This window comes from Marmota flaviventris, chromosome 3 (assembly GCF_047511675.1).
Source record: "Marmota flaviventris isolate mMarFla1 chromosome 3, mMarFla1.hap1, whole genome shotgun sequence".
Taxonomy (NCBI): Eukaryota; Metazoa; Chordata; class Mammalia; order Rodentia; family Sciuridae; genus Marmota; species Marmota flaviventris.
Genome location: NC_092500.1, coordinates 38,460,544 through 38,477,316, shown reverse-complemented (window position 1 = coordinate 38,477,316; position 16,773 = coordinate 38,460,544). Strand labels below are relative to the sequence as shown.

General features: G+C 34.0%; 1 protein-coding gene across 1 annotated transcript in view; it reads left to right on the top strand.

Annotated features, from left to right (window-relative positions):
* The window catches only part of Ptprq (protein tyrosine phosphatase receptor type Q), a 209,397-nt gene that overhangs the window by 85,830 nt on the left and 106,794 nt on the right, over nucleotides 1–16,773 (top strand). The window lies entirely within an intron of this gene.

Sequence of the window (16,773 nt, the reverse complement as noted above, 5' to 3'; positions counted from 1 at the left end):
ATAGGATAAGAATATATATATATATATATATATATATATATATATATATATATATATATATATATATATGCTGTGGAAACCAGAAAGTTTCAAGGTCTTTCAAGTTGTATAAAAATGGATCTTTGGAAATGGTTAAATGTTTTCTCTATGAAAATTCAGCTGAAATGTGATATCAAATCAGTTGAAAAAAGTGTATGCAACTATTGCTAGAATTCAAACTTGGTACTCACATATGCTAAAACGCTTTAGGACACAGTTGATTGACCTTGTCCCACATGGCTACATGATTTGATCATGTGTAAATTTTATGAAACATTGCAGTTGTTCTACTAGTTTGATATTGAGGATTTGCTTATAATCCTGTCAAACTTTACTTTCTTAGTTTTTTAAGAGATACATAGTATTACAACTTGTCAGAAGGCAAAGACAGTCTAGTTCTTTATCCGGAAGACACCTGGAAAATTAGATCCTGTGAGTGATACAGAGTCAGGTTGATTTTTCCAAGTACAAACTTCACTCTGCTTAAGTACAGTTTACAACTGTCCCTACTGATAGTAACGGCTGTCTTCTTGTTTTGTTTTCTGAAAAATCTGCTTTGATTGAAACGGGGAGCATGCTGCCAGCCGGAATGGGCTGTAGAAGAGGAGCGAGGTGTGTGTCTGAAGCAGGAGTGGAGGAACTGATGAGCATAAGGGCCAGGCAGGGGGCATAGCACTGCAGCATCAGGAAGCCCTGGGTTAGCGGTGCCATCCCTGCCTACATGGTGAATGCCAATGTTGTGTGGTGGTCTTAACATGTCACTAAGAAGCCAAGAGCCATTGGGAGATGCTTGATGGCTGCTGCCCAATAACCATCCTCACTGAGCCTTACAAGCCAAGCTATTTTCCCACAACTCAATGAGTTCTAAGAACTTTTTGTAGATTTCTTGGACTTTTCTATTTAGACAATTATTTTAAAACAGGGATAGTTTAGTTTGTAAATAGGGACAGTTCTATTTCTTCTTTTCTGAACTGTCTGCTTTTTATTTGCTTCTTGCCTTACTGCACTGAATAGAACTTCAGTGTTGAATAAAAGCAGTGACGCAGGACATTCTTGCCTTTTTCCTGATCTCATGGTGGAAAGCATTCAATTCTTTTGCTACTACATATGATGTTTAGTTGTAGAACTTTAGTAGATGCTCTTTAGCAAGTTGAAGAAATTCTCCTCTATTTATATTTTTCTAAGAATTTGTAACATGAATGTGTATTGGATTTTGTCAAGTGCTTTTTTTGCATTAATGTGTTTGTGTGATCTTTTCCTCTTTGGTTTGAAAATATATTGAGTTACACTGATCTGATTGGTTTTCAAATGAATAAGCCAGCCTTAGGTTCTTAGGATCAATGACCTCTGCCTTGGCTACGGTGTATGTATTTGCATATTACTATCTTAGTTTGTTTTATGTTGCTATAACAAAATACCTTAGTTCAGATGATTTATAAAGAATAATTCACTTGGCTTAAAGTTCTGAAGGCTGGTGAATCCAAAAGCATGGCTCTAACATAGGCTTGTCATCTGGTGAGGACCTTCTTTGTGCTCCAGAACACATGTAAGGGTATCCTATGGCAAGACAGAGCAAGCATGCCAACTCTGGTAGAAAACCAGTAATGTCATGATTGCCCCAACCTCATCTAATCTTAATTACTTCCTAAAGGCCCTGCCTACAAATTCCATTAACATATGAATTTGGGGATTGAGACTTCTAGCACATGACTTTTCGGGAATATAGTCAAATCACAGCAATTACTGAATTATTTTTACTGATATTTAGCTAAGAATTTTTGTACCTCCATTCATGAGGGATGTTGACCTCTACATGGGTTCTCTCTCTCTCACTCTTTATTTCTCTCTCTCTCTGCACTGTTTTGGTCTAGTTACTGTATAAGGGGAAGGCTAGCTTCATAAAATTAATTTTTTCTACTTTCTGGAATAGATTTTGTAGAATTATTGTTATTTTTTAAATCTTTGGAAGAATTTCCTAGTGAAACTATCAGCCTGAAGATCTCTTTATAGAGAGTTTTGAAATTATGTTTATGTGCTCATAGGATGCAAAGTTGTAACTGAAATGTAATATCAAGGCATTATTTAAAAATAGTACTTATAAATAAACCATGGATTTAAAAAGGTCTCAAAATAAATTTTAAAAAATACATTGAATTGAATGAATTGCAATTTATTGAATTAAAATGAAAATACAACATATCAAAATTTATGGGACTGAGTTAAAGTAGTGAAGGAAACAGTAGTAAATGCATAGAGTAGAAAAGAGGAAATATCACAGGTTGATAATCTAATCTCCCCTTGCCCAAGGTCTTGAAAAGAAAAGGAAGATAAACCCGAACTATTCAAAAGAATGAGAACAATAAAGATAAAAGCAGAAATTGATCCAATTGAAAAGAGAAAAACAGGAAAAAAATCAATAAAACATGATTTTTTGAAAAGATAAATGAAATTGACAAACCTCTAGCAAGCATGATAAAGACAAAAAGATAAAACACACATCACAATCTTTAGAAATAAAATCATGACAGACACTATAGACATCAGAAGGATAATAAAAGAAATCTACAAAAAACTCTGCATAAATTTTATATTTTAGATGAAATGGACTCATTCTTTAAAAAGTGCAGCTATAATAGTTCATTAATATGAAAGGAAATTTGAATGACCCTGTAAGTATTAGAGACATTAAATTTATAAAAGGTCTGTCTCAGTCCATTTGGGTTACTATAATAAAATGCCATAAACTGGATGGCTTATAAACAACAGAAATTTATTTACCATAGTTCTGGAGGCTGGGAGTCCACAGTTGATGTGATAGCTGGATAATTATTTGGTACTGGCCCATTTCTTTGTTTATAGATGGCTCTTTCTCATTGTATACTCACATGGTGTAGAGCCAAGGTGGCTTTCTGAGGCCTCCTTCATAAGGGAACAAATTCCATTCATGAGGGCTCTGACCCCCTAATCACTTCCCAAAAGCTTCTGTCTCCTTATATGGTCTCATTGGTGGTTAGGTTTCAGCTTGTGTATTTTGGAAGACACAAACATTAAGATCATAGCAGCTTCCTTTGATATCACTCTGATAGAGAAAGGAAGAGCACCTCTGTTACTGCCATATTGGGGTGGATATACAGCTTCCCCATTTGACCTTTATTGACACCTAAGGAGAGGACTTTCTGGGCAAGAGAGTTTGGCTCACTCTTGGGCCTCCACAGAGAGCACCCTAACCAGGAATAGGACGCTTTCTTACTGCTTCCACATATCTTCCACTGATGGTGGAGAGGTCTTGTTATGATAAAGTGAGTGAAAGTCTTAGCTCCCTATTTTATCTTCTCTAACATCACTCTGTCAAATATGACTGGGGAAGAAGATAAGGAAGAAGACTAAGCTCCTGGTGAGTCTTTATTGACATAGGAGGGAGCAAGACCACTGTTTTTGCTATGTTTTTGAATAGAGTAGAACTGTTATTGTTTAAAATTTTTCTTTCTTGCTAGACTGCACTGTTTTGTGGTGATTTTATTTGTTTTTATGGACTTGAGAGAGCAGGTTTTTTTATGGGAGCTTTTGTCAACTGGTTGGCATTTCTGGATTGTTGACTTGGGGCAATACTAAGGCAAAAAGGAAACTTGAGGCATTCACCACCATGCTGTTATTCGGGTCCTTTGTTTCCCTACCTGTTTGACTTTTTCCTTTCAACTCTTTAGAATTGTCTTTGGTTTGTTTTATATGTAATGTCCATGGCTTTTAGTTGTACATAGTAAGAGGAATAGAGAAAAGTTCATCAACTCCATCTTCCTTGAAACTGAAGTCTATCAGAAGGTGTATTTTTTTAATATTATACTTGATATTAAAGTATCAAATACTCTTAGGGACTATTGGGAACACTGATAAAGCAAATATATTTCTTAGGCTTATGATTTCAGACCTTCATTGGAACTCAGAGAGAACATCATTTGGTCATTTCATTTTGCAGGCATGGGAAATGATGCTCAGAACTTAAGTGCCTACTGTTTTGTACAATTAGGTATTAGCAAAATTGTCAGTAGTACAAGACTCTTTCTACTATATTATGATGGCTACCCTGCTTTGTAAGTTCCATAGATAATTTGTGTGTAGTGGAATTGGAATAGTTTTTGTTTTGTTTTATTTTGTTTTCACAGTGTCACAATATCTAAGTAGAATCATTGTAAAGTAGGGAAATTTTTTCACTATAAAAACTTTCTCAATTACATGTACAGGTACACTTGTGAGTATATATATATTTTTGTCCAAACACAGTTTTAAAAGTCAGGAAAACTAAAGTTCAATTTTCAAATATGTGCTTAACCTATAACACTAAAAATACTGTAAGTTAATATAATCAAATCTATGAAATACTGAGGCCATTCTCGGAAATAGCTTAAGTTCCAAGACTCATATCACATTTTTTTTTTTTTTTGGTCTTGGACCAGTTCCAAAGTGTAATGTTTACTATTTTCAAATTGCTTTAGGTATCAAATTCTAAATTTAAAATTTTAAAGTCCTTTTAAATGTAATGTCTTTTGTACAAAATGAATTTGGGTCACTTTGCATAATTCTCCCTGAACCCACTGATGTTGTAATACCTTTCATTAAGTGGACTGCAGGCAACCACTCTTTGCTTCATTCAAGCTCCAGCTAATGCCAGCTGTTCTTCAAGCAGCATTTTATTAACTTATTTAGGAACTGGGGCATATCTTATTACCCTATTTTCCATTCCTGTCCTATGCAGCTGTAGCTGATACTTTTCATAACAGCCTTTACATATCAACCTCCTACCTCATTTTTTTCCCTTGTTCTTTTTTACTTCCCCTTTCAAGTAAGTGTGTGTTTGCACGCAAAAGTCCTCTTCTTTCTTTCTTTCTGGTAACCATATTACTTGAAAGTTTCAGGATTTTGTCGTTGTTTGTATGAGATTATAAACTTCATGGAAAATATTTACTAATGGTATAAACATTCTTCAATGTAGAATAAATTAGTTTTGATGACAGAAACATTTCTTAAATAACAATGCATCGTTATTCTTAATTTCAAATCAGTACAATGAAATATAAAGAAAGGGATTGAATGGATAGGTTGTACATATTTTTGTTAATCTTGGCTTAGTGAATTTCAAATAGTACAAGTTTCATGGCATAAAATATGTTAAGTTTGGACGGGATACTTTTTAAAATACAAGACATGCATAAGTAGCAGCCACTATAAGATAAAATGCTTTCAAAATCCAACTAAAATAAAAGTAACATTTCTTAGTTGTTAATGAGTTATTGTAAATTAACTTTTCACCACCTTCTCACTGCAACCTTGAAGAAATCATGCATTTCTTTTGTACTTGGACTCTTTGTTATGAAGAATTACTACCTTAAAAATAATTTATGAAATTAGAAACTGATATTATTCCATATAGATCACAATAATTAAATATTTATCAATTAAAGGGATGCATTAAAGATTGGTAGCCCAATTTTCTGAAGTTGTTACTAATTAAATTAACCCTACTTTATATAGAGTTTTTAAAAACTCAAGATTCTGTTTTATGTTTTTAAATACAACTACATTAATGACATTTATTATACCACAAGACAGCAAATATTTTAAAACTTTAGATCTGAAATGTAAAGTGAACTTTGTATTTAGGATGTTAGTGTTTAAATGCATTAAGACATGTCTTTTAAAAGCTGAATAGGAGGCTGGGCTTGTAGCTCAGTGGTAGAGTACCTGCCTAGCATGTGTAAGGCACTGGATTCAACTCCCTAGTACCACAAATAAATACATTAATAAAGAAATCTATTTTTCCAGGCATGGTGACTCATGCCTATAATCCCAGTGACTAAGAAGCTGAGGCAGGAAGATTACAAGTTCAAAGCAAATCTCAACAATTTAGCTAGGTTGGGGCCTGGGGATATAGCTCATTTGGTAGAGTGCTTGCCTTGCATGCACAAGGCCCTGGGTTCAATCCCCAGCACCAAAAAACAAAACAAACAATTTAGCTAGCTCCTAAGCAACCTAGTGAGACCCTTTCTCAAAATAAACAATAAAAAAGTGATAGAGATGTAGCTCAGTGGTACATTGCCCCTGGGTTCCATCCTCAGTACCAAAATAAATAAAATAAAAGCTGAATAGGATGCTATTCTCAGAAGTGGCTTTAGGAATTTTGCCTATAAAGTAAACAGATACCAAATAATAGTAGAAAACAGTTGTAAGCACAGGTTTTCTTCCTAGTATGGATACATGAGGAATAGAGTAAAACTCATGATTGCTTTTTCTGTTAAAAGTTTACACTTATAAAATATTATATAGAAAGTACCAACATTTAGCACTTTTAGTTTCTATATACATGTATAATTTGTGACTTAATTGGATATTATTGCTTCATTTTAATGGGAAATATTTTTGTATTTTTACTTTCTACTTACAGGAAATTTATATATAGTGCAATGAACAGAACTTAAGTGTAAAAATTCAGTGAATTAAAAAAAATGCATAATCCACATAGCCACTATCTAATTAACATCTAGACCATTTCCATCTCCCACAGAACTTCTTCTGGCATACATACTTCTCAAGGACCTGCCATCCTAATTTCAGTCAGCATAGAATAATTTTGGTTGTTCTTCAACTGTAATGGCTCTTTTATAGCTGGCCTGTTTATTTTGATATAATTATGAAATTCATGTTGGTATAGTCTCAGTAATGTGTTCTTTCATTGATGACTCATTTTCAATCATGTGAATATTCCTTTTTGTGTGTTTTCTTTTGATGGACACATGGATTTTTTCCAATCTTAATATTAGGGACAAAAATGCTACACATATTTTTGTACAAACTTTTTTTGGTATGAAATTGCTGGGTGTTAAGCCAGGTACATGTTTATTCAAGAAAACAGTTTTCTACAGTGTTTGTACTACATTAAACGTAAACTCAACAGCAACGTGTGAGAGTTCTAAGTACTTCTCATTTTTAGCAGAATTTATTATCAGTCTTTTTAATTTTAGTCATTCTGTTTGGTCTAAAATACTATTATCATTGTAACTTTAGTTTGCATTTCCCTATTGATTAAAGATGTTGGATACTTCCATTAGGTTGTTGGTCATTCATATACAGCTAGTCCTTGCTTTAAAACATGGCATGGGATCTCAAAAATGACTATACAAGCTGATTTATTCAAAGAAAACTTAATAAAACTTAAATTATAATTGTTCTGTGATCTTCAAAAAATTTTATAACACTAAAACATTCTTATTGTCAGTTTTAAATGTACGTGAAAATTTAAAAATACTGAAATTAATATTTAATGTAATGTAATTTAAAATGTTAGAAACATTGAGAATTAGCATTTTATATTTTTAGAAAAGACTTAGTAAGGGCTGGGGATGAGGCTGTAGCGGTAACACGCTTGCCTGGCATGCGTGGGGAGCTGGGTTCGATCCTCAGCACCACATAAAATAAAATAAAGATGTTGTGTCCACCAAAAACTGAAAAATAAATATTAAAACTATCTCTCTGTCTCTGTCTCTCTGTCTCTCTCTCTCTCTCTCTTTCTCCTCTCTCTTTAAAAAAAAGACTTAGTAAAAGTGTTTTCTTATTCTCAGTGTCTAGTTTATAATATAGAAAGCATCTTTTCTGTGCTTTGGTGAATTGTTGTATTCCTTTGAAAGTTTGGATCATCTTCCAAGATTTTCAACTTTGCATCTTTAATGTAATAAAACATTTGTAAGAGTTCCTTTAATGTGAAATTTTTGTTGGCATTACTTCTCATGGGGCATCATCCTCCATCTTTTTCATCATAACCATTTTTCTTATTTATATTCATTCATCCATAAGTTTGTCTTCACTAAGTTGTTCCATCTGTCTATCTGAAGCTTCTTGAATAGCAGCAGTGTCAACATTCCCGTGGTCAGCCATGTCTTCTAAAACTCAATTAAGTTTGGTTCAGATTAACTTCCAGCATTACCACTTGTGTTACTCTCCTGCCATCTTTGTGGGCCAATGTGTCTTGTGAGTTCATCACTGGGAGGCAAGGAGGCCACATAATTACATAATTTGCTAGCTATGCACTCACTGAATAATGAATACACAATGGCAAACTGATGACAAATCTTGAAAGGATAAAATGTGATTGGTTACTGATTGCATCTGTTATTTGTAGTAATTTCTGGCAGATAAAAGGACTAGTGGTGAAGCTTTTTTCAACAAAATTATTCACAGTTAATATGCCATGATTACAAATTTGAACCCTGTTTTGGGGGAACAGATGTTAATTAACTAAACAATAGTAACAGAAATTCAATCAAATTTAATGTGCAAAGTGAGGGTTAATCTCTTTGGGGGGAATTTTCTGTTAAGTCTTAGGTACATTTTTGTTTTCCGGAATTGTTTTGTCTTTGAATATTGAATATTGAATTATAGTTCTTTATATATTTTGGATGCAAGTCCTTTGTATTAGTCAGCTTTCTATCTTTATGACAAATATCTGAGATAAACAACTTACAGGAGGGAAGATTTATTTTGCCTCACATTTTTAGAGTTTTCAGTCCATGGTTGTTTTGAGCCTGTGGTAAGGCAGAGCAACATGATAAGGAGTGTGTGGTGGAGCAAAGCTGTTCACCTCATGGCAGCTAGGGGCAGAGAAGAGAGGTGATGGGCTGTGTTCTCAATATCCTCTTTAAGGGCATTCCCCCATGACCTAACTTCACTAGGCTCCATCTCCTTAAAGTTCCACCATCTCCATATAGTGCCACAGGCAGGTGACCAATCCTTTAGTATATGTGCCTTTGTGGGGCATTTAAGATTCAAGCCATAACATCCCCTAGTAGATGTACATTTACTAAATATTATCTCCTAGTTGATAGATTGACTTTCTATCTCCTTAATGACACCTGTGGATGAGGAGATAATTTTAATTTTGATGAAAATCCAAGTTAATAATTTTTAATCTCATGTTGGTACAGGATATATTATTCTGTATATTTTCTAGAAATTATATAATTTTAGTTTATTCATTTTTGATTCATCTCAAATTGTGTGTGTGTAGTATGAAGTATGATTTGAGGTTCATTTTTTATACATTTACAAAATCTATATAATTTTTCCAGGACAATTTTTTGAAAAATTTTCTTTCCCCTTTGGAATTAACTTGGGAGTTTTATCAGAAATCAATCAACTGTCATTTGAATCTATTTTTTGAATGTTTTCTTCCATTTATTTATCTTTATGATAATATCACACTGGGTTCATTAATATAGCAGTATAATAAATCTTGAAGTCAGGTAATATAAGTTCTACAAATATGTTCTTTTTCAAAATTTTGGCTACTTTTGGGTCTTTGCATTTCCATATAAATTTCATACTTAAAATCATCTTTAATTTTTACAAAAATGTCTGTGTCATTTTCATCGGAACTCCATAGAATGTACATGAATTTTGGGGGGAACTGACATGGTAATATTGAATTGTCTGTCAGGTATGGTCTTGCACCCCTGTAATCCCAGCAGCTAGGGAGGTTGAGGAGGATGGCAAATTCAAGGCCAGCCTCAGCATCTTAGCAAGACCCTGTCTCAAAATAAAAAAATAAAGAGTCTGGGTATATAGCCCAGTGGTAGAGTGCCTGTGGGTTCAATCTCCAGTACCCCCTAAGATAAAATAAAACAAGTTGTCAATGAACTGTTATATTTCTTCATCTTTCAAGAATCCTTTAATTATTTCAGCAATTTTATAGTTTTCAGTGAGTTTGTTAAAATTATTATGTCTTTTGTTAAAATTATTCCTATGAAATGTTTTTGTTATTTAAAGTAGATTTATTTTTAGTTATCAGTTTGATGCAGAATATAGAAACACATTGGAATTATATTGTCTTCAATAAATTCTTTTCTTAGTTCTAAAAGTTTTAAAAATATATTCCTTTAGAATTTTCTAATTAAAATATTATGTTATAGAATTAAAGTCATTTTTACCTCTTTCCTAATTCCATGATTTTTTTCTTATTTTATCACACTGGCTAGATTTCTTAATACAGTGCTTTTTTTAAAAGGTAATTTGTATTGGTGCATTATAATTATTTATAGTGGGCTTTGTTGTTAAACATTCATATATGCACATAACATAATCAATTTCATTTCTCAGTAGAAGTAAAAGTTAACATCTTTTCATTCTTCCTAGTCTTAGGGGAAGGATCAGTTCTTTACCATTTTGTATAATGTTGCTGCAGACTTTCTGTAAATGCTCTATATCAAATTGAGGAAGATTAATTTTATTTATAGTTGACTCCACATATTTGTTTTTGAATAAATATTGAATTTTGTCACTAGACTTCATGAATTTTTGAGTTGGCTTTTTTATTCAGTTACTGCGATTACTTACATGAATTTTTGAAAGTTAAGTGAAACTTACATTCCTAGGTTAACCCATACTTTATCAGATGCATTGACCTACTATATATGGCTAGTTTTGATGTGCTAATATTTTATGTAGAGTTGTTGTATTTATGTTCAGGATACAATATTGGTCTGATCATTTCCTTTAAGTGAAATATCTTCTGTAGGTATTTATATCAAGCCTGACAAAAGTAGTTGAGAAGTATTCTTTCCTTGTTTCTTCTCACAATTAGTTTTATTATTATTATTTGATTGTATATTGTTTGATAGAATCTCACAATGAAACCATCTGAAATTGGAGTTTTCTGTTGTGGTGACTTTTTATGACTTTGACTTCTTTAATAGATCTAGGGCTTTTCATATTTCCTATATCACTTTATGAAAATTGTATTTCCAAAATATTTGACCATTTTATTGGTCAGATTAATTCGCTTCAGGTTTTTGGCATCTGTAGTGATAATTTGCTTTTATTTATGACATGAACTATGTGTTTTTACTCTTTTTCTGTTCATATAAATTGATAAGTGTTTCTAAACTTTACTAAACTTTCCAAAGAACCACTTTTGATTGGTTAATGTTCTCTATTAATTGTGTTTTCCATTTAATTGACTTCTGATTAATTAAATTATGTTTAATTTACAAATATTTGAGACTTTGCTATAGACCCTTTTGCAAGCCCTTTTTAACTTACTTCTATTCTTATTGGAGAACACTTATATAAAACTTAATTTTAAAAATTATTGAGATGTTTTCTTCATCTCAGTGTATGATTTATCTTTTTTGGATTATCCATGCACATTTGAAAATAATGTATATCCTTCAGTTGTTGGCTATATAATTCTGTGTCTTTAATTCAATATTGTTGATAGTGTTTTGCAAAATATCTGTATCATTACTAATTTTCAGCTTAAGTCTAACAATTAATGAGAAGTAATTATCAAACTACGATTTTATATTTATTCACTTCTTTTTTCAATTCTATCTGTACTTTCTTCATGTACTTTAAAGATGTTTACCACAAACATACATATTTATAATATTATATTTTCCTGAGTGACCCGTTATAGGTTCTCCCTTTCTGTTTTGAATACAGTTCTGTCTTAAAAGACTCTTTTGTCTGATATTAACATTTTATATCTTCTTCTCTTTTTCCTTTTGAATTATTTGTATCATCTTTAAATGTTTTTCTGGTGAACAGCAAAATACATCCCTTGTGGGCAGCATATAATTGAGTCTTTTGTTTTTACTTATCTGACAATCAGTGCTATTTATTTATTTATTTATTTTTAGTTTTATTGATTTTATTTTTTTAAATACATGACAGTGGAATGCATTACAGTTCTTATTACACGTATAGAGTACAGTTTTTCATATCTTTGATTATCGAGTATGTTCATGCCAATTCATGCCTTTATACATGTACTTTGGGTTTTTTTGCACTGCAATTCTTATTATACATATATACTACAGTTTTCCATATCTGTTTATATATATATATAAAGTATGTTGACACCCAATTCGATTCTTCATACATGTACTTTAGATAATGATGTCCATCACATTCCTCTGCCCTTGCTAATCCCCTGCCCCTCCCTTTCCCTGCCACCCCTCTTCCCTATCTAGAATTCATCTAATCCTCCCATGTTCCGCCTCACTACCCCATTATGAGTCAGTCTCCTTATATCAGAGAAAACATTTGGCATTTGTTTTTTTGGGATTGGCTAACTTCACTTAGCATTATCTTCTCCAATGCCATCCATTTTCCTGTAAATGCCATGATTTTATTCTCTTTCATTGCTGAGCATGCAATGGAGGTAGGATAGCATCTTCAACAAATGATGCTGGGAAAATTGGAAATCCATATGCAACAAAATGAAATTGAATCCCTTTCTCTCACCATGCACAAAAGTTAACTCAAAATGGATCAAGGAGCTAGGAATCAAACCAGAGACTCTGCATCTAATAGAAGAAAAAGTTGGCCCTAATCTCCATCTCGTGGGGTAGGGCTCCGAATTCCTTAATAGGACACCTATAGCACAAGAGTTAAAATCAAGAATCAACAAATGGGACATATTCAAACTAAAAAGTTTTTTCTCAGCAAGCGAAATAATAAGTGAGGTAAATAGGGAGCCTACATCCTGGGAACAAATTTTTACCTCTCACACTTCAGATAGAGCGCTAACTCCAGAGTATACAAAGAACTCAAAAATTTGAACAACAGAAAAACAAACAACCCAATCAACAAATGGGCCAAAGATCTAAACAGACACTTCACAGAGGAGGATATACAATCAATCAACAATTACACAAAAAAATGCTCACTATCTCTAGCTATCAGAGAAATGCAAATTAAAACCACTCTAAGATACCATCTCACTCCAGTAAGAAAGGCAGCCATTTTGAAGTCAAACAATAACAAGTGCTGGCGAGAATGTGGGGAAAAAGTTACACTTGTACATTGCTGGTGGGACTGCAAACTAGTGCAGCCAATTTGGAGGGCAGTATGGAGATTCCTTGGAAAGCTGGGAATGGAACCACTATTTGACCCAGCTATTCCCCTTCTTGGACTATACCCAAAAGAGCATACTACACGGACACATTTTGACACATGTCAAAATTGTGTGACCTTTTTACCACAAGTTAATCTTGGAGTCAATCCTAGAGGATTGATACCTAACCATATTTGGCAGATGGACGTCACACACTTGCCAGAATTTGGAAAATTAAAATATTTGCATGTTACAGTTGATACTTCTTCTGGATTTTTGATGGGCTCCCTTCATGCCGGAGAAAAAACTAAAGATGTTATAGCTCATTGCTTACAAAATTTTGCCACTGTGGGTGTTCCAAAACAGTTAAAAACAGATAATGCCCCTGGTTATACTTCTACCTCTTTTAAACAGTTTTGCTCAACATTTGGCATTACTCATATAACAGGAATCCCGTACAATCCACAGGGACGAGGTATAGTTGAAAAAGCTCATCAAACTATTAAAATGTACTTATTAAAGTAAAAAGAAGGAATTGGGAAGGGGTATATATTCCCCAAAGATAAACTTAAAATAACCCTTTTTACTCTAAACTTTTTAAATTTGGATTCATCAGGACTTAGTGCTGCGGAAAGGCATATGTGTCCAAAAAATGTGCATAAGCCCAAGGTACTTTGGAAGGATATTCTAACAGGACAATGGAAAGGTCCCACAATTTTGACATTGTTTTATTATTTGTCTAGCTTGTTCCTTAGTTATTTTAAAATGCTTTTGTAAAGTATTAGCATTGACATGGAACTTTTTATGAAAATTTATAGCTTCTTCTAGTGTAGAGAAAATATGTATGTCATGTGTAGTTTTATCTGCTAAATCATTGCCCAAACTAAGGGCTCCAGGCAATCCTGTATGTGCCCTGATATGTCCTATAAAGAATGGATCTTTTCTGTCCCAGATTAGACTTTGTATAGTGGAAAGCAAAGAGAAAACAGTAGAGGAAGGGGAAATCCTACCAGCATCTTCAAGGGATACTATAGCGTTAACTATATACTGACTATCGGAAAATAAATTAAATACAGAATCTTTAAACATCACAAAAGCTTGTAATACTGCATTAAGCTCTACCTTTTGAGCTGATTGTTTGGGTACTAAAAATGTAAAAGTTTGATCAGGTATAACTATTGCTGCTGTACCATTATTTGATCCATCAGTGAATATATTTGGAGCATTCATGATAGGTGTTTTTCTTGTCATTTTTGGAAAAATTACAGGATGCGATGACCAAAAAGACAATAAAGGATTAGATGGTAAGTGGTTATCAAATGAAACGTTAGATTTGCACATGATTATTGCCCAAGTATTTAACTCATTAGCTAACTCATCAATTTGATTCATAGTATATGGAGTAATGATTTTATTGGGAGAAATTCCAAACACTCCCTTTGCTGCTTTTATTCCTTTGAGTATTAATTGTCCTACAGCCTCAGGATACCTAGTAAGAATAGTGTTAGGAGAATAAGATAAATGTATCCATAATAATGGACCTTCTTGCCAAAATACTCCTGTAGGAATATTTTTTGTTGGTAGTACAATAAATAATAAAGGCAAACTTATATCAATTCTATCCAAATGCATATTTTCCATATATGTTTCAATGATTTTTAATGCCTTTCTTGCTTCAGGCGTTAACATTCGGGGGGGAATTTGGATCTGATGGACCATTTAGGATATCAAATAAAGGTCCCAACTCTCCTGTTGGTATACCTAGATAAGGCCTTATCCAATTTATGTCTCCTAATAACTTTTGAAAGTCATTAAGTGATTTGAGTTGATCTACTCGTATTTGAATTTTTGGTGGACGGACCATGGTTGAGGAAAATAGAACTCCTAAATAATTAATTGGAAAATTTAATTGTACTTTATCTATTGCTATCTCTAGATTATAATTTTTTAATAAGTTTGTAAGTGTGGCATAACATTCTAGCAATGTGTTTTTATCTTTGTGTGCTAATAATACATCATCCATATAGTGAAATATTTGTAGTTCAGGATTTTGATTTCTAAGTGGCTGGATTACTTTGTTAACATAAATTTGACACATAGTTGGGCTGTTAGCCATCCCTTGAGGGAGTACTTTCCATTCATATCTCTGATCAGGACCTTCATGATTCAGTGCAGGGATAGTAAATGCAAAACGTGGACTATCCTCAGGATGAATTGGAATTGAAAAAAAAAACAATCTTTAATATCTAACTAAAACATACCAGGTTTTTGGCAAAGCAGACAATTGAGGAATCCCTGATTGAGCAGGTCCCATAATAACCATCTCATTATTAATGGCTCTTAAATCTTACAATAATCTCCATTTACAAGATTTCTTTTTGTTGACAAAAATGGGAGTATTATGGGGAGATACAGAAGGTTGTATATGTCCTTCCGCTAATTGTTGTTTGACCAGGTCATGGGCTGTTTGTATCTTTTCTTTAGTCAGGGGCCACTGAGGAACCCATACGGGTCTTTCTGATTTCCAAGTAATTTTGATTGTCTCAGTGGCCCTTTCTGAAAATCCAACCCATGTCTGTCTGTTCCTTGATCTATTTGTATTGGTGCTGCTATACCTTGTTCTTGTTTTTCTAATCTTTTTCCTTTCCTAAAATCTTGTCTAGCCATAGTAGTGGGTGCATTTTGATTGATGTTATTTGTTAATGTCAAACCTAATTGATCAAGGACATCTCGTCCCCATAAATTTACGGGAAGATGATCCAGTACATATGGCTGTATACTTCCTTCACATCCTTCAGGATCCTTCCAATCTAATACCATTGCACTTCTATGGGGATTAGTTGCCACTCCTAGGCCTCGAAGCGTTTGAGTGGCTTGTTGTAATGGCCAATGTTTTGGCCACTCTTGATGAGAGATGATGCTAAGGTCTGCGCCTGTATCCAGTAGCCCATTAAATTCATGTCCTTGAATATTTAGTTTTAGCATGGGGCGAGAATCTCAATTTAAAGAAAGCATAGCCCAATCTACACCTGTGGAGCCTAATCCCTTGGAACCTCTTTCTACAGCACGACTGGAAAATTTATCATGTAGGCTGGGTATTATTAGTAACTGTGCTATTCTATCTCCTGGTGAAATTACTGATATACCCTTTGGAGAACTGGCTATAATTTTTATTTCACCTTCATAATTGGGATCAATTACCCCAGGACTTATCATAAGTCCTTTTAGAGTAGAAGAGCTGCGTCCCAATAATAAGCCTACTGTTCCTTTGGGAAGAGGTCCTTTTACCCCTGTGGGAATGATTTGAACTCCCATTTCTGGAGTTAGTACTGCTCTGGCGGAGGCGCAGATGTCCAACCCTGCGCTCCCTCTGGTTTGTCTGATGAGGGATCTGATGGACAATGTGTCCTGGGCACTACCCTGACGGGGTTGATGGGTTCCTCCAGTGCTCCATATATTTGTGGTTTTGGGCCCCGGAGCATTGGGCCCCCCTGTCCATTTTTTGGCAATGGAGCCCGATGCCTTTCTCCACGATATCGTAGATAACCACCTGGTCCTTGTTCGTTTTTTGATAATGGAGTACCCTCTATGGTGGTTTGAGAACGGCATTCATTAGCCCAATGTCTCCCTCTACGGCATCGTGGGCAAATACCTGGTATTCTACTCCTGTGATACCTAGTTTTGTTAAACCCTCCTCCTATGGGGCAATTCCTTTTAAAATGTCCTGTTTGTTCACAATTGTAGCATGTTCTTGGCCTGGCATCTAAAACCTGTTTTACTGCAGCTGCCACAATTTGCCCTTGTTCATTAATGTCTCTGGCATCTAAAGCCTGTTTTACTGCAGCTGCCACGAC